The sequence below is a fragment of the Euleptes europaea genome, chromosome 8 (assembly GCF_029931775.1).
Source record: "Euleptes europaea isolate rEulEur1 chromosome 8, rEulEur1.hap1, whole genome shotgun sequence".
NCBI classification, from domain to species: Eukaryota; Metazoa; Chordata; class Lepidosauria; order Squamata; family Sphaerodactylidae; genus Euleptes; species Euleptes europaea.
The window spans coordinates 78,914,456-78,933,692 of record NC_079319.1 but is presented as its reverse complement, the minus strand read 5'-3'; the positions used below and the strand labels follow the sequence as shown (position 1 = coordinate 78,933,692).

Genomic DNA, 19,237 nt, shown 5'->3' with positions numbered 1-19,237 from the left:
CCAAATACATCCCAAGTCCATGACCTAGCTGAGATTCAAGCCCTCTGTGAGCCAATATTTTCTGAAACCCACATACACTTTATTTGACTTCTGGTCTTCTGTTGTTAGACAGACTTAATGTATAAAATTATTTCATACACTTGCATAAATATGCAATACATTTAATATAGAATGCAGTGTTCAAAATAGACAGCATATTCTATCTTCCACTCTAATGTCACTTTAAATCAAGGAGCAAGACTATACATGCTGTACATGAAAGCTGTAATAAGAACAATGGTACAATTAATAATGTAGACCTTTATTACAAAAAGCACAAACAAAAAACACAGGTTAGTCAGCAGACACTTCCCATTGTTCTTTTGTCATAAAGCAAAATACAGATTTCAAAACATTTGTTCCAATTACCTGAACAGCTAATTAAACAACCTGATTCTATGAAGTAATATTTAGGCCCTTGTCTATCAACTATGTAACCAATGGTCAAATTAGATGTGACAAGGACAGCCATTTGTACTAACTCATATGCTTGCTCCATAAAGTAGGGATGGCCTACTTGCTACATGAATTGTGAGAGGAACTATAGGTACCCTCCCCTTACTATGTTGCACTCTCTTGCTTTAAGCACCTTTGTGCCAACAATAGCATAAGTATAGAAAAATGTCCAAAGCATAGAATGCAGCAAAGGAAGGGAAGGAAGGAAGGAGGCTGTAACTCAACTTACTAGCGCTTAACTTTTCAAGCAGAAATACTCTCTTACTCTCCGATTTATACATAAATGCAGCAGATGCATGAATACATGGCTGTCCCTATCACTTCTGGTTTGGCCCCAATATTTCAATATTACCTAAACCATTTTATGTACCCCCTAACAATAAGGTAGAGCACCATGAATGAACAAAGATGATGCCTTCAGTACCTAGCAAAGGGTTCAAGGGAGCTCCCAAAGAATAAGGCAGGCTGCATGTAAGCAAATGCACATACAAATATTATAATAATAGAACCATAAAGCCAGATAGATCACTATCATCAACAAATCAACATCTTCAAAGAACTGGTAGCACAAACGGCAGCATGTAAGTTCACAATCAGCAGAAGAAATCAACAAAAATTCCCCTAGCATAATATAGTATTATATTTTAGAGGCTCTGCTAAATACAAGGCTTCAAACCTCACCTCTACCATGAAGTCCTACTCGACCTTAGGCAAAGAACTATTTTTCAGGCTCTATTCCTCATCTGCAACTTAGCAGAATTAGTTTTAAGAAGCTAGCAGGGCTAGTTTTAAGGAGCTAGATCAGAGGTGTCAATCTCATTTGTTACAAGGGCTGTATATGACAGAAATGTCACTTCGATGGGTCGGGCCATGTGTACCATAAAATATAATGCCAGGTACAGGAGATACAAACTTTATAGAAGACACAGGCACAGCCAATTAATGATATTATTTTTTACTTTTACTTAAAATACAAACATACTTACCACAATAACACACCCATTCCCCACAATTCATTTTTCTATACTGTACAGGTTAGAAGAACATATGGGGTTATACTGATTTGCATTCCCAGACCTAGCAAATGCTGCTGGGGTACACACCTGACATAAAAGGCTTCATCCCTAAACCTCCCTTAAGTACCAAAGTTTTTTTATTTCAACAGTCTGCAACCTTAAGAGAGAGCAACACTGGAACCGTAAACAGCGCTTCAACATGCATTTAACAAATGTACAAATTTCCCTACACTTCTCCCTGTAGACGGGATAATTGCTCTCTCACATAGGTCATTTTATAAAGAAGTGGTATACATTCATAATGTTTTGGAAGGGTTAAGTTATTAGTATTATTTTTCATCTTTTTATATGAGATTTACAAATTATTGCAACGATGGTATTTTATGGTCTTTGGGATTATTTTAATAATTCTAAACTTGGAGCAGTAGTGGTCTTTCAATTAACATATATTCCAGTTGGCATGTCCATTAGTAATTTCATTGCTATATGGTGGATGTCTTTAATAGTTTATTACACTGTGAATTTTATCAGGAGGTTAGAAATAAGCTGATTTTACCAGTGTTGTCTAGAAATTTTAGAAATGTTAGCCACTCGGATGATTTTATTGTTACATTTTTATTAGAAGATAAAGATGCTTTTATCTCTTATTCCGTGGCAAAGTTCTGTTATGTAGCCAGTAAGATACAGAGGTCCTCAGTTGGGGTTTTAAAATGGTAAATTTTGTACTGCTACGTGCTGGTCAAATGACTGTAAATAAACTAAACTGAACTGTCTTTAATAGTTTTGTAGCATAATATTTTAACAAATGGTTTGCCATTGCCTGATTCTACGTCCTAATCCTGGACTTCTTTGGTGGTCTCCCATCCAAATACTAACCAGAGCCAACCCTACTTAGCTTCCAAGATCTTACAAGGTCGTATTGCAGAATTTTCTAGGTTAGCAGTTATTTTTAAAAAGAATCAGAATGGGAATGCAGATTGATGGTGGAGACAAGATTATTATGCACTTTATTATGCACCTAATTATAATGCCATCCATGCACAAGTAGCCTGTGAAACATTATTTTTAAATTTACCCATCAGCCTGAAAGCATGATTTCTTTTTAAATCCTTCTTGGTGGTTATTTACACTGTATGTGATATATTTAAAATGCATGTTGAATAGTGCATTCTTAAAAAATCCCACTTTGATTTGAGAAAAACATTAGCAATTATTCATGGTTGTCAACTGTTCGCTTGTTTTCCAACATCTGTATTGCAATATCTCTAGCACTACATAGAAGCTTCTGAAGCTCAGATTAAATGCACTCTGCTCAACAATTCCATCACTGTTAACTCATCAGCAAATAAGGAGGGAATTATCAAATGGGAATTGCCAAGTAATTATTTCCCTGAAGCAGATGACATACAACAGCTACAAGGAGAGGCTCCCTCTTAGTCATATGTCAGAACTAGAGCTTTACACTCTGTAAATAAAATATTGCATATGATTATCTGTAGCATTTTAACTACTTGTGGCATGGTGACAGTAATACTAAAATTCAGTCTTGTAATAATCCAATATACTTCACTGTTTGTTTCCATAGGTTTTTTGGGGTTTTTTTTACAAATTGGGCTGGATTTTTTTTCTTGCTGAAAGTTTTGTTCCTGCACATAATACAGCAGAAAGTAAAACACACAATGGGAACTGCACTTATACACAGAGGTGTTCCAGGTATCCTTCCACCATAGAAACCTTTAAATCTAAAGACAAGAAAACAGCCATATGAGTTCCGTTTCACGAAACTAGCAGCATTCCAGAATGTCAGCCACATGACCAGGACCAATAAATCACTGGAGACACCCAGGGGGGCCTACCTAGTGGCATGAACGGACCTCCGTGATCTGGGATCAGAGACTAATTACCACATATACCCAGGGAAGCTGGCAGCACTGCTTCCAGTTTGAGCTACTGTTTCTCCCAGGGATTAAACTCTATGGAATGGAGTTAAATCAGAACAGACCTCGACTAACACAGAAATAATCCATAACTAGGGTGGGAAACTCTGAGTTGGGAGATTTTGAGGATGGAGCCTGAGAGGGAAAAGTTTGGACTAGGAATGGGAGTGCAGCAGGGTATCATGCCAGAGTTCACCCTCCAAAGCAGCCATTTTCTTCTGGGGAACTGACCTCTGTTGCCTGGAGATAGTTATAATTCCAGGAGACCTTCAGGCCCCACCTGGGGGCTGCCAGCCTGTCCATAACCCAATTACAAACAAGGTACCTGGAGTCATCAGAAACAGGGAGTAGCTCAGTACGGGGGGGGGGTGAGGAAGGCAGGATTAATCACCGCTAGAACTGTGACATTGCAACAGGGCCGGGCACACACAAATATATCATTGCTGTAGGCAATAGAGACACAATGTTTGAACATGAGGAAAATCCAACCTATATAGGCAGCACACACTACAGGGCATTTATCTCCAGAATGTGGAGGACAACCACAAGAAAAGTGTAAGGAATTTGCCACTGTTTTCTCTAAAGGACTTTCTGCTGGATTGCCTACAGCAAAACATTGAAATTATACTACTGAGGACTACTTACACAAGAGAACAGACAGAAGAAGCACTATTCAGCAAAGATCAGTTTCTGGAACCCTTATTTTATTCCTGGAATAAACTACGTGTCCATACTGCACACAATCTACTCAAAATTGAACAATTAAATCCCATGGAAATCTACCACTGAAATCACTGGTACTTAAAAGCATCTTACTCTGGTTGGGCTGAATCTATAACAACCTGCAATTATGATGTTTGTATCCATGTTTGAAAAATGTTTGGGGTTGAATTTTGGCCCCTAATTATAATGCCATCATTAATTTCCAATAGAATTAGGATTCGACTTCTTATTCAATGACTTCGAAACCACCATTCAATTTGCATGTGTACATTCATAACCAACATGCAGTCATTTAGTTTAGACTAGGGTTGCCATGTGCTGCCAACATTCCAGCTGCCAGCAGCAGAAAGAAGAATTTAAAAAATTATTGTCAGTGACCGTGTGATGTCACTTTCAGGAAAACCCACAAGTAACATCATGGCGTTCTAGGAATCACTGGGAACTGTTTGGTAAAACCATACAGTTTTCATCAATACCTAGAGAGGACTGATATCACTTCCTGTTCTATATTAATCAAAGAGCTGAAAAGGCTGAATGTCAGTGATGTTTTAGGAATCAATTTTTGTATTTAATCTATTAAATCTCTATACGGTGTAACACTATGAGAATCCTAACATACCCATAAAGTACAATCCAACATAAGAATGCACCACACACAGATGTCTATGTCAAATTAAAGAGTCCATATAATAATCCTTGCACAGTATGCTGCACTTGTATGGTTGTGCAGGACAAAGGTTCAAATGTCCACATTGTCTGTTATTTTGTAGGAGAGAGTGCTTCAAATCCTGGAAGACGATCCCTCTCGAGAAAGCCTCATTTCGAATCTCTTCATCAGTTCCGTGTTATAGAACTCTCCTTACCAAATAATAACCAAAAATACATCGAAATTACATCAATACAGAAACAATAATTATAATAACAATAAAGTACAATATGGACATACTTTACCACTTCTAGTTATTTATCTTCATGCTCAGTCTTTTCATTACAGACTTGCCTTATTGCATTAGTTCCTCCGTGGGATACTCTATAGCATAAGGTAGGTGCTAACCTAATCCTACCACATTTATCTCATCAAATTAGTTACAGATGTGGAGACCATTGCTGAGCAACTAGCCCCATTAAAGGGATATAGTCGTAAACCTCAAACAAAACATGACAAATAATTAGCCAAGTTTAACCCATGTGGGGTTACAGTATTGGATAAATGTATAAAGAAAGCTTATTTCTGTAATAATATCTTTTCAATATTCACCCGATTATACTTATTTGTTTTTAAATGCCATAAAACAAAATAACGTAAATCATTCTCAGAATGTTCTAGGAATCACTGGGAACTGTTTGGTAAAACCATACATTTTCCAGCAATATCTAGAAAGGACTGATATCACTTCCAGTTCCATATTAATCAAAGAGCTGAAAAGGCAGAACATCAGTGATGTTTTAGGAATCATTTTTTGTAGGTGCACATAAATAATGATTTAAATAAAAATTTCAAGTACAGATTATATATGTAATTGTTTGAAAATCTAAACTTACTTTTCAAAGTAGATTAATTTCATGCCCCACAATTATTGGGGGGAGCGGGTTACACAAACCAGAGATAGTCTATGAGATCAGACTCAAAGTCAGGATAACCATTTCAAAAATGTCATGCTAGTTAAATAGGGTCGCCAACCTTCAGGTACTAGCTGGAGATCTCCTGCTATTACAACTGATCTCCAGCCGAAAGAGATCAGTTCACCTGGAGAAAATGGCCACTTTGGCAATTGGACTTTATGGCATTGAAGTCCCTCCCCTCTCCAAACCCCGCCCCCTCAGGCTCCACCCCAAAAATCTCTGACTGGTGGCAAAGAGGGACCTGGCAACCAAGCATGATTTTCAGGAGTTCGTGATTTTTTTAAGTACAGCTTTTCAGTATTAGTGATCTACCAGCCAGGCCTGTCAGTTCCTCACTTCCAAGTAGATTAAATTTACTCTTCTACTTCAATACTAAATATGCAATTTACAAAAATCTAATGTGTTTTCTAATTACTAGCTAATTACACTGAAGACAAACTGGAATTCATTCTCTTGGTTCCTCTAGTTCAATAAAATTTTCTCAAATTTGTTTTCATACTTCTCCTTCAGGTCATTATATATGCAAAGTAAAAGATGCCGTTCTTAAGGAAGGCAGATATTGCTCTCAAATAGACAGCAGGGGGCACTAATATCTTCCCCAAAGAGGCAAAAAAAATGTTGCAAACCTGCAGTACTTATTTTAGTAAAAACTACACAAAAATATTACAAACATACAAACATAGAACTACTTGGGTGAGCTCAATTACCTACATATATACTTAAGTGTCTGGGGGGTGGGGGTATAACTCAGAATTTGAGTCTATAAAAATAAAATCAAAATTATTGGTTCTTGTGGGTTATCCGGGCTTAATTACTTAATCAAAAATATAATCAAAATTACTTAAATATTGTATTTAAACTTAAGTACCACAAGCACTGCATGTGCTCTGTGCACAACAATATCCCTAAAGAAGGGGAGCTTTAGCAGTGCTAATCACCTGGTGAACAGAGTAAAGGGTATCTAGATTTATAGTGCTACCTGAAGCAGAGGTGCACCCTTCTATAAGCCCACTGACTTCTAAGGACTTAAACATCGGTAAATTCGCTTTGCCCTGATCTAGATAGCCCAGGCTAGCCCAATGATCTCGGAAGCTAAGCAGGGTCAGCCCTGGTTACTACTTTGATGGGAGACCACCAAGGAATACCAGGGCCGCTAGACAGAGGCAGGCAATGGCAAACCACTCAGAATGTCTCTTGTTTGAAAACATCACAGGGTCGCCACAATTCAGCTGTGACTTGATGGCAAAAGAAAAAGGCTGCTTTAGAATGACACTGTCAGTCACCTCTACTCAGGAGGTTACCTTTGTCCAAGCTGACTGTCACCAAGCATGTATGCTATCCAAATCCAGCAAGGGGCACTGCATGCAGTTACAACTGATAAACACAGAGGGGGTTTCTTTTTACATTTTTTTTGCATGTCTGGATTAACTTTGTAGATCAGGATGACCATGGCACCAAGCCAAGAATTTTGCAAACTAACAAGAGGTTTTGTTTATTTGTTTCCTTGCCATCAAGTTGCAGCCGACGTATGGTGACTCCATAGGGTTTTCAAGAGAAGAGTTGCTCAGAGGTGATTTGCTTTTGCCTGCCTCTGAATAACAACCCTGGACTTCTTTGGTGGTCTCCCATCCAAGTACTAACCAGGGCTGACCCTGCTTAGCTTCCACTGTATGACACTGGCCTAGCCTGGGCTATCATTCAAAACTGTACAAAGCAGTGCTACAATCTTGTCATGTCACTTTTCTATCCACCTTCTCCAGAAAAACAGCCCCTTCCAAGCACTGATGGCTTTGCCCATATTGTTAAAAGTATCCCTGCAAAAAAAAAAATTATTAGTTTTTGCAATATTAGTTTAAAGTACAGAAAAAAGGGATACTGAATGTGACACTGCAGTACAGTTCTAGCAATACTTAGTGGGCTATCAAGAATCAATATGGTCGAAACAGTGTTATAAAGAATAATTTCTTCTAATAATTAGACGTAAGTGGAAAAAAACTATCCTTATATATAGAGTATCCTTATTGCTATGATAACTGCGTAATTCTAACGGGGGGTAAAGGGGATAGGAGCTAGTGTGATCCCACCGCTGGCATTAGTGCCGCTTGTACCAGCTAAGTGGGCACTAATGCCGGCGGCTGGGCACTTACGCTGGTGCTGGGGAGCCGTGTGGCAGCATGAGATATGGTTGCTGGCGCAGCCTCGCCAGCACCATTTCCCTGGCGCAATGCCTTGCATCATTGTCAAGGGGTGTTCCCAGGGGTGGAGCTGATTTAGCCAGCTCCCTAACCCCTTTTGGGCTGGGAACGTCCTTTTTTAAAGGTGCTAAGTTACACCTGCAAAAAGGCAGGCACAGTCCTGTGAAACTCTATGGAGGAGTTTCGCGGGGCTTGGGGAGTTATTTTATTTTCGCTTCTGTGCCGCAGCAAGCCACTCAGAAGTTGACGAAGCTATGCCATCCCCGAGCCCATCGTAAGTACCTCACCCCCATTAGGACTGGGCTGTAAGTCTGCAAATATGTTCAGTTCCCAACAGCATATCAACCTGTACAGTAGTGTACCCTTTAAAATTGCTGGAAGGATAAAACTTGAATCCTGAAAACCTATTGAGACCCTGTACCAATATGAACTGTTATCCTTTGCAGGCTGTTAGGCCATGCTTGTATTGCTCATACTTAACCACTGCAGTGGTAGAAGCTGGTTAAGCATGGCATGTTTCCTGCACGCACCACTGCAGGCTCCCAACAAACATCAGTGCAAACTGCAACACCCCTTATCCTAGCTGACCTATCATTCATAATATAAATGCCATCCAAAAACAACAAAGGGTATAAATGTGCATTAACCATTGAAAAAAGAAAAATACTTCAAAGTCAAATGACTCAAATATGCTTCCTCCATTTCTGCCGATGTGGTATACTGCAAGGGGAATGTCTTTACATGTAGCTAGTTGTTGAAACTACCCTCCTACAAAGTACAACATCCCAGCTCGTCGCCAAAATAAAATTTCAATTATGCACTGTGTAACCCATTAAAGCAACCCTGTATACATTAAAAGTTATTTTCACTCATGCTTTGAGCACATTTTCATAAGCCGTTATAACGTAAAATAATTTTCTGGATTCTCTACATATTTCTGTCATGTTTTAGCACTTTTAATTTGCCACTTAACAACCCATTATAATATTTAAATGGCATTACTATGATCTGGGAGATCCAGGTTTGAATCCCCACTCTGCCACAGAAACCTGCTTGGCGACCTTGGGCCAATCACACCCTCCCAGTCTAACCTACCTCACAGGGTGGTTGTCAGGACAAAATGGAAGAGAGGAACGATATAAGCCACTTTGGGGAGAAAGGCAGTATGTAATTAAATAACAGCTCGTTCCTGAAAGCTGCAGCGGTCAGGTACGGCATGAGTGTGGCACTGCTGTGGCACCTCCAATGAGGTTTTGTGTTCACTGCGGGGGGGGGAGGTTTTTTTAATTTAAAAAAACAAAAATGGTGGAGGAGCCCCATAGCAAACAGTGATGCTGCGCCACCAAAAAGGTGGTACAGCAACACCATTGCGTTAGGGGGTGTTCTCAGGCTGAAAGGGGTTAGGAGGCTGCCTAAAGCAGCTCCCCCCTTCAGAGCACCCCGGAAAGGCCTCCGAGGACACCGACGCAGGGACTTGCACTGAGAGAATGCTGGTAGAAGGCCGCGCCAGCATCCAGGGACCATAACGGCACCATGGTCCAGGGGGGACAGTGTAAGTGCCCCTACACCAGCATCCGTGCCAGTTTGCATGGCGCAAGTGGTATGGGCGCTGGTGTAGGGGTCACGCTGCCTCCTAAGACCATTTGCCCCCCCCTTTCAGGAATGCATTGTAAGTAAGCCACGTTAAAAACAGAGAGAGAGTTATCATTCACTGGTTGTCTTATACTATCTACCTGCACTGTTCTAATGTGGGAAAGGCACACTATAAAGTAAATAAAATAATATTTATTTCATCAGTTAACGATCTGGCTATATTATAAGCCTAAATATGAAAAACAGACACCTACATGCAAAGTCAAGGAATCAAGAACAGGAAGTTAGGCTACTTCTTAGCCTCGCCTACAAGTGCTATGATATTTATATAACTATTTTTAAAAATAACCAATAAAAGCACAGATAGGATTTCTGTTATTTATGCTTCACATCTTACAGAGGTCAAATACTGCAACTCTTTTCCATTCATACTTTAATATACATGCCTCAGCATGTTTCTGATCTATTTCTATGGTAGCTATCACATCATTAAGTTTTTTGTAGCTCAGCCTTCCAGAGATCAACCAACAAGCAATTTTAAATGTGAACCCTCTCCATTTAGTAAGGTTTTGCAAATCAGAATAACCTCATTTCCTCCTCTCATTCAGAAAACCCTACTCATAGCAGAGATCAACCAGCAACAACATCTTGAAACAAACAAAACAAAAAACAATTTTTTGAAACACTGTAGTAAGTATATAACTTCCTGGATTGTATAATAAAAATAATTTTAACATATAAAAGCATTTTATCGCTTTTTCAGACCATAAAATCTTATGTCCAGGTTTCTGCAAGATTTATATATTAACTAAAGTGAAGAAAAGTTTGAAATTCTGACCTTATTTACGTACCCCCTCTCAAAGGTGAAGATTAAAACTGGTGGTTCTTGTCTTAGAAGGATAAGGAAGAAAATCACTACTTGGGTTGTTTTTCTGGGTTGCAGCTGTTGATCCAAAGACTGAGAAGAGAAACAAAAGGAGAGGCTGTTAATATACTATATAAAGTACTAGGAAAGACCTAGAAAACATATTTAATCTGTTTTTAACAAAGCAGAATAACTTGAATTAACAGTGTGCTTTGGCAGACTTCATCTTCAAAAAGAAATCCAAAAAGTTTTGTTTTTGGAAAACTGGTGTTTTCTCCCAGACAAGATACTGTATTCAGAAAAACCATATTCAGAACCAACTTCAGATAGCAAATATCTACCATTTATAAATTGTTGCAGAAAACAGACGAGTCTGACTAGAGTGCAAACTTTATGATGCAAAAGACTTGAGCCAAACAAAACACATAATGATAATCAGAATTCTGTTTTTCATTTCCTAATATTTCGATCAAATTCATTCTTTAGATGCATAGTAGGCTCTTGTGTGTATTTTGTTTCAGACTAATTTCAGTAAAATTTCACAAAGTACACAACACGCGTACTCCCCAAAATAACTGACATAGGAACTAACTACTTCATCTATAGAACAAAGCCTGATACAGCCACATAATGTTCTAAATTATGTTGGCATGGCATGGTAACAGCCACTATTGCTAGATATCACACTGCAGACTCAAGCAAAAATGACAGGCAGAACAGGCAAAATTAGGCAAAGGGTGCACAAAAGTAGGGATACTTTGTCAGCATGTATAGAAAAGGGCATTTTGACCATTACAAAATTTAGCTATATAGACAGCTCTTCCTGCCAAATACATTTATAATGGGATTGCAAATTACAAGCAGAGTAACATGAAGAAATGACATACATGCCAATCATGGAAGCACTGCAGCTACTGACTTTGGCTGCAATCCTGAAGGGGGGGCAAGCTCCTTAGGAGCTGGCGTAACTCTGCACTGGCGTAAGTGCCCCTTTAACCCAGGATAAGGAGCACTTACGCCATCCTGGGAGCAAACACTGGTGTAGAGGAGCCGCAGAGCTGCGCCAGCCCCCACTGCTAGCTCAGCCACGCCAGCAGGGAATTCGCAGAAGGGAAAGCCCGCACTAGCGTGCGGGGGGGGGGGCATTCCTGGGGGCAGAGCTGCCTTTAGCAGCTTCCTAACCCCTTTTGCCCCAGGAATCCCCCCTCGTGCTGCGGCGTGGCTACGCCAGGTACTTTGGTTGTGTAGCTTCGGTTTACTCAATGGGGGCATTTCCCCATTTTTATTTTTTAACTGCCTTTTCTTTGCGGCAGCCAGGAAGTCTCTGTGGAGAGCGGCACGGCCTGCCCCCGCTCCCTAACTGCCCCCCTTCAGGAACGGGTTGCCCATCTGCTACATAAGTCTATAGGGGCCATCAAGATGGCACTGTCAACAACATAAGGAATACAGGGCAAGTCTCCCAATTATAATACAAGTTTAGAAAATGTGTGAGTAATAGTATATTATTTACCTACCATATTTCTGAAATGTCTGAAATTTTAAAAACCTACATCCTACCTTGTACCGATGCGTAGTTTAAAAATCCAGTAATAGAATTACCATTAATTAAAATTTAAAAAATCAAGATAAAATAGCTTTTATTCTGTGTGGGGATGTACTGTTTGTAAATCTCTCGACTGAAATGCTTATGGTTGAACAACAAAGAAACAGGGAAATTTGTGTCACAAGAGAAGTCTAAGAATCTACATTTTACCATATTAGTCATGTCATGTTACACCCGATATTCAGAGTATAAATTCTCAGGGAAAGTAAACAAGTATGTTACATTGTTCCTTCTTTCTCCCACACTATTTTTAGCATCTCATAAACTGTGATTATGTTTCTGTCTCATAAGCTTTATATGTACTTTAAAAAACTAAACTTTTGGTTAGTGGTGAAACAATAACTTTTACCTCATCTTGTCGCCATTATATATTGCACCATGTTCCAAATTAAAATGGCTTACAACTTTGATTAATTTTAAATTCTATGCTTATTTAAAATTGACTGCAGCAGGCACAGTCTACCAAGAAATTCTCCTGAGCAAGCCCCCAACTGAAATGAAGCTTTTTCAGGAGAACTTCCATGGTAGCTCATAATTACCTTTTTTTTTTTTTTTAGTGGAATTAAAAAGATAGGAGTGATCTACTGGATCATTAGTTCTTACCTCAAAAAAAATTATGTTCGTCCAACTTATATTATTTTATGCTCAGACTGCTATCTTTAATTAAACAGATGATTTCCAGTGTCAACCATGGATGCTGTTTTGTTTGCTGTGCAAGCACGGTTCCCATGTTCTCCCACCTCCCTCTTCCTCTCCCCCATAGATCAAGCTCTGGTTTGCTATAAATCTGTCTTGCACATTCCCCCCCGCCCCATTCTAAACCTTACAAAAGTTAAATATCCATGTAGATGTCTAACTCATGAGGGAAACAAGATTCCAATATGCTGAAGTGCCTGTATTCAGATGTCAAGGAAAACTGAACCTTCATGAAACCCAAAAGCATTCAATCAAGCGCCATGTTTAAGAGGAAGTAAAAGATGCATGGAGAAAAAAGTGTTCATGCCTGACTTGACAACCATCTTTTTAATCGGAGCTTCTCATGACATCTGAATGGAGCCAGGCAGTCCAATCCTGAAGGGGAGGGTTGGAGCTGCATAAGAACTGACGTGACCCCTACGCCGGCATCTGTGCCACTTGCACCATGCAAACGGGCACAGATGCTGGTGCAGGGTGACTTACACTACCCCTGGGGCACCGCGCAATAGCATGAGCCTCCTATGCCCGTGTCACCTCCCCAGTGGCATATGTCTGCGCCGGCATCCTGAGAGGCATTCCCGGGACATTCCTGGGGGAGGAGCTACTTTTAGGCAGCTTCCTAACCCCTTTCAGCCTCAAAATGCGCCATTTTGCAGGCAGCGAGAAACATCTGCAAAATTGTGACGCAGCCCTGATGAACTCTATGGGGAGTTCCATGGTCTTTTTTGCTAAAAATAATTTTAAATTCATTTTTCGGCTCGCTGCACTGGCAGCAAGCAGCTCTAGAGGCATCATGGCTGCACCGTCTAACCACCCTTCCTTCGGGAATGGGCTCTTCGACATGTAGAAGTTCACAGCATTAAAAAAGATATTTTATGAAATTCCTATTGACTATTTTATATGCAGAGTTCAGTAATTTAAAAATGTACTGCTTTAAAAAGGTCTTACTATAAAACTTTTTTTGCAAAAATTAAAATCATGAATTTTAAATTTTAAAATTTCATATCATACCCTAGGCACAATGATATAACACAGATTTTATGGTTTTATAAGATATTCCATCTAAAATGTCTTTATGACATGCAAATATAAATATTCTAACCTATAGGTAAAATGGCCACCAAACTACATCTCAAGTAACTGAAGATTTGACATTTCAGTTTTTCTATCTGCCAATTTTACTTTAACATTACAACTCCCTTTGGAAACTATGATGTACTTACTATGCACTTTTTAATTATCATAGCTGGGTGATATAGTTTGTGCATAGTTTTCATATATCATGTGACGTCCACTGCAATAAATAACACCCAGCTAAGTCTGCTGTTAAAACCGAGTGCATGAATTGTACCCTAAACAGTTAATCATTCAACCACTCATAAGGTCGGCTAAGAGCTCTCAAGAATTCTCTACACTCTTGTCTCAGAGAAACCGTCCCCTTACTGAATTGTGTTTAAAACTAGTAAACACTGAAGACAGGATTCACTATTATGACAGTAAAGTGGGGGGGGGGAGAGAGAGTCAGGCCTATTTTAGCTCCCACGGACATCAATGTAAGTTAAGTATTCCCTCCAGCTATCAGTGGACAAAGAATTGGATCATGTGTTTTACTGTACAAGATAGCTTATTCTGCTATAAAATACTAAAACAAAGAACATTTGATGTGATTTAAAACACACAAACTCAGGTGGGGCGGCTGTTTTATAAAATAACCTTAAAAATATAAGCACTTTTCCTAAGGTTTTACATAGTGAACTCCACGGGAAAATATCATGTAATTGGTACTTCAGACATCTCAATCACACATCTAAAGCATACCTGAAGGCACATAAAACCTCACATTATAAACAAATTAATGTACAACAACACGTACCAAGACAGTACAAGGATTCATTCAGTACTACCCACTCTACATGGCTGTTTCACTTTTCCCTGGTGTATTACTTATGTCCTTCTCTGCCTTATGTTTTCAGACTAGCAACGTGGGCACACTGGCCCAAAACAGCAGTTGAATGGAATGTGGCACAGACTGAAATGGAAACGAACTGCAGAACCTCCACAGCAGCATTGCCCAATCTATCTTCACTGCTTGAAAGATCTGGGCCTGCTCAGTCTGAGAGAAACTGCTCCCAAGGCCCATCAGGAGAAAGGAAGCTCTGAGCTTTGGCAGACAGAGAGAAACCTGCCTGTTCACTTACACTGACTGCATCTATGACTATGAACAAATTTGCAACGCACAATCCAAAATACTAAAAAAATAAAAGTATCACATGCTCTATACATTTCCAGCCTCAATGTTATCAGTGGTCTGGTTTTTGCTTTTCGAGCCATCTGTTTAATAACATGGCACTCTGCTTTCTGATAGAAATATTTGTTAAATATATGTTGGAAAAGGCAGTGTGCAAATATTGAACCATTAGCATTATGAAAATGCTTTTATTTTACATTAAAAATGCATTAACAACAGTAAAAGGCCTTTGCTGTTTCCTTGGTTTAACGCTGTGATTAAAAATAGTGAAATCAAATAAAAAATAAAGTTGTTAACTAATTATTGATGCATTACTGAGAATATAACTGGGTCTCATTGGTTTTGTTTTCTCTAAGCTTTTTCCATCCTGGCAATGAAAATATCTACAATAAAAGAAAATCTCATTAACACAGTAATATGCATTTAGCTCTAAACTTTATGATTAAATTCTGGCATAATCTTTGTATATATTTACAAGTCAAAATATCACACTCCTTAAAGTTCAAGTTCGTTTGTGATTTCACATGCAATTCTCTGGCTTCAAATGGTTAAAACACCCAACAAACTAAAAAGAGCTGGCTGCAAATGAAATTTTCCTACCCAAACTCTTAGGTAGCATTTAAAAAGCAACATGAGTGTTCTGGCTCATTAATAACACACCCATGTTATCTATATGCAAATGTCACTAACTAAACAAAATAGATTGGCGAGCAATTTGTATGATTGAAGATCAACTTCCATAAGATGCCAATAATCAGGAATCAAAGGCAAATGGCACAAGTTACTTGCACGTCTGCACACTTCTGTCAGAGGTGGTACAAACTTTAAAATGTGGCACATATGTCAGTCATCAAAGAACAGCGTGACCAGAAGATTCCTTCCAAAAAGCAGTAGGCTCAATTCCTTGCTCAATTTAACGAACTGCAACCCTTAATCCTGCAGTAGTTGTAAACTTTGCATTTTAGACAGTTGCAGTGCAAAGATACCTGACTTTCTACAGATACACACAAACTGTATAACAATGAATACAGTAAACCCACACGGACAACATTCAACCCACAGACACCTTCCCAATGCAGTTTAGTGTAGTATGAGAGATCTAGCTAAAGACCTAATAATCTCACGTTTCATAGGATTAGAGTGCCTCAAAGAGAAAAACTTGAAAACTCGTAATTTATGTGCATCTAATTCAATGCTTTAAAAATAGCCAAATAAAAAGAGCCATTTTATTGTTTTTAAATCTCATTATTAAAGGATTTGTTGGTATTTTGAGTACTATTAACGAGCTGTTGTCATTTTGAATACTCTTGGGTGGCCTCTGCTGAAGTAGCAAAGAAAGTCTCCCTGTACCCCCAGAGATGCCACAAAAGTCTACTTTAAAGTGAAATGCCAATTGCCATAAATACATGGCAAATGTAGAGAAGTGTAGTTGGAATTAAAAGAGAGGATTCTCCAAGTTTTAAAGGCAATAAGCAAAGCTACTTGCTATTTACAAATCCTCCAACTATATATCTAGCATGCAAAAGACATCAATTGATTCATACAGCTGAACAGTGGAGAAAAACAGCCCCCCCCCTTTTATAATTCTGCCAATCTCTAGAGGGGGACAAAGACTAAAATAAGAGCAACACGCTTAATTTTCCTCTTTGGTGATGCATCCCCTGCTAAAGCAGTGTAAACAAAACATCGCAAATAATAAATAACTGTCTACAGAAAATCCTACGAACTGCAACTTGTAGACTCAAAGTCGAAACTGTACCATTGACCTAATAGAAGTGCTTTTATATCAAGCAGCCAAGAACCCACTTCTTACATTTCAAATTACATGCAAATTATGTTAATCATATGCAAACAAGCTGCGGCACACAATACACAACAAGCAAAGCTTAACAAGTTGCCCAGCCCCTGCAGTACATGCATCATTTGAGGTATCCCAGTCACAAGAAAAGCGCACCTGAATGGACGATGAATACTGTCTGTTACCATGGCAGCCCGATCTAATTACATGACTGATCAGGGCTGGAGTGAGTACACTGAAAACCTACACCCTGACATGTCTATACATGATCACACTTACACACACACAAAATCTTACACACAGAGAATGAAGTGGAGAATTTCTCAGTGTTTTTGCTCTACATTACTGGTGACGAGACCAAGGCAATCTATTCCACTGAACTATGCTCAGTAAAAACAAAAACAAACACTGAATAAAAATTATAATCTACTATCGACAGGGTAACCTTCCAGCATTTCAGAATAACCCTTAGCAACATAGCCTCTCTCTTTCAGCTATGTCTTCCTCATTCATAACCACTATTCCTGTGAGCAATAAAACTAGGCTGTCCTCACCAGCCAGACAAACAGATTCACATTCACAGATGAAATCTGAATTTGCTGTTCACTGAAGGGGTCTCATCAGAAACTGAAACGGACTGCCTAAATGTCATGCGAAGTAATTGGCTGTATTCAGACACATGTAACTAACCATTAACTGCATAAAATATATAACAGGAATCATTAAATATTTAATCGCCAGCAGTGTCAAGCATTTCTTATCCATATGTATGGAGCATAAAAGGATACACAAACTCAAAGTATGCCTTCCCACAACTGCCTGTATAAACAGATTATAAACAGTGATATTATGCATTAACAGGACAACTTGTAGGTTTCTTCCTCCTTCTAACTGTATTTGGGGGGTTCACACAATCACTGCGAAGAATATTATCTTGGAGGAGTTCCTATTGCATACCATACGGTAAACAAAATAAAAATAGCTTGTTCTCCTTATCCACATAATATGGCATTATATAACACGCTTGCAATTTGCTCTCTTTTCCATCGCTGCTTTCTGGTTATATCTCTTGCTTTTTATTTTAATCGCCACCGTTTCCAATACTGCCCAACACATTACGTTGCCATCGTAGCATTTCGACAGCAGCCAACCTAGCAAGAATGTATCTTCACTGCCTGAAATATTCTTAGATGCCATGCAACCAAGTTGCACCTACCAAAGAGTTCGGGGCCTTTAAAAGAAGGAAAGAAGGTAACTTCGAAACATTATTTTGAGCAAGACAAGGAGGAGAAGGGCACCTGAGGCATGGAACATAAATATTAAAAACAGTGTCGGGATCTTGTCGTGTCGCTTTAAAAACCGGGGGGGGGGAGAGAGAGAAGAATCTTATAATATGCACCGATAAACCCACCGGTTCTTGAAAAGCAGAGCTCCTGGCCAGCCCCGTGGGGGAACTGAACGCTCTTGAGCTGGTTTTCTCTCTGGGAAAGGCTGCAGGAAGGGGGAAAAGCAGAAGCTGGCCTGGCGGAGGGAGTCAAGGTGAAGAGGAAGGGGAGCGCAGGCCTCCCTCTCTCTCCCCCCCCCCCCCTGCAAATGGAGCCCTACCTCTCGTCCCGGTGCCCAGCGCCGGCCTTCACGCGCCCCCTCACTGGCTCCTTGCTGAAGCGCCCCGGGGAGACTCCAGCAGACCTGGGCCCAGAGCAGAGGAGCATAGCGGAGCGGCGGCGGCTGCCGGACACATCCCAGCCCCAGCACCGCCTCCTCCTCCTCCTCCTCCTCCACCGCCTCCTCCTCGCTTCATTCACCCCTCCGGCAACCGCCCAGCCCCGTACTACACAGTGCAGGGAAGACTGGCCCTCCCTACTATGCAGCCGAGCGAGGGAAGGAGGGGGAGGCAGGGCGCGCGCGCGCCTGTCCCGCTCGCCCACAGCCGCCGAGCAGCAGCGGCGGCGGCGGCGGGGAGGACGCAGCCCCCGGCCCGGCAGTGCAGCCGGGGGAGGGCGTTGCTGCGGGACAGACAGACGCGCCCGCCCGCCAAGCCCGGGGCCTGTGCAAACCCCGCGCGCCCCTCCCGGGGTTGCAGCCGCCACCGTCTCCCAGGGCGCGTAATGGGGCCCAGCCCGAGGGACGGACGGGCGAAGGCCGCTCTCCTCCCTGAGCTAGCCTGAGAAATGAGAGCCCGTTTCTCCAGGGAGGGAGGGAGGGAGGGTGGGGGGGGTCGTTTGACCACCTCCGCTCCTTGCCTTCGCCGTTTCCTTGCTGCAGAGGGGAGGACGCTTCTGGCGCGCGCGGAGGGCCAGGCGTTCCAGCCAGCGCCACCCCCGGTGGCGACAAAACAACATTCCTGGCCTGGTTTCCCCTTCCTCCTACACCTCCCGGGGGGGGGGGAAGATACACCGACTGGCTTCTAGGAAAGGGAGACCCACCAACCCCTTGGAGGTGACA

General features: G+C 40.7%; 1 long non-coding RNA gene across 1 annotated transcript in view; it reads right to left on the bottom strand.

Moving 5' to 3' along the window:
• LOC130482059 (uncharacterized) overlaps positions 1–18,443 on the bottom strand; it is a 70,988-nt gene extending 52,545 nt beyond the window's left edge. Inside the window, exons 1-2 of the long non-coding RNA XR_008933492.1 lie at positions 18,398–18,443; positions 10,421–10,540 (exon numbers count right to left, since the gene is read on the bottom strand). This is a non-coding gene — a long non-coding RNA (uncharacterized LOC130482059). The remainder of the gene's footprint in view (positions 1–10,420; positions 10,541–18,397) is intronic.
• Between the last annotated feature and the right edge of the window lie 794 nt (positions 18,444–19,237).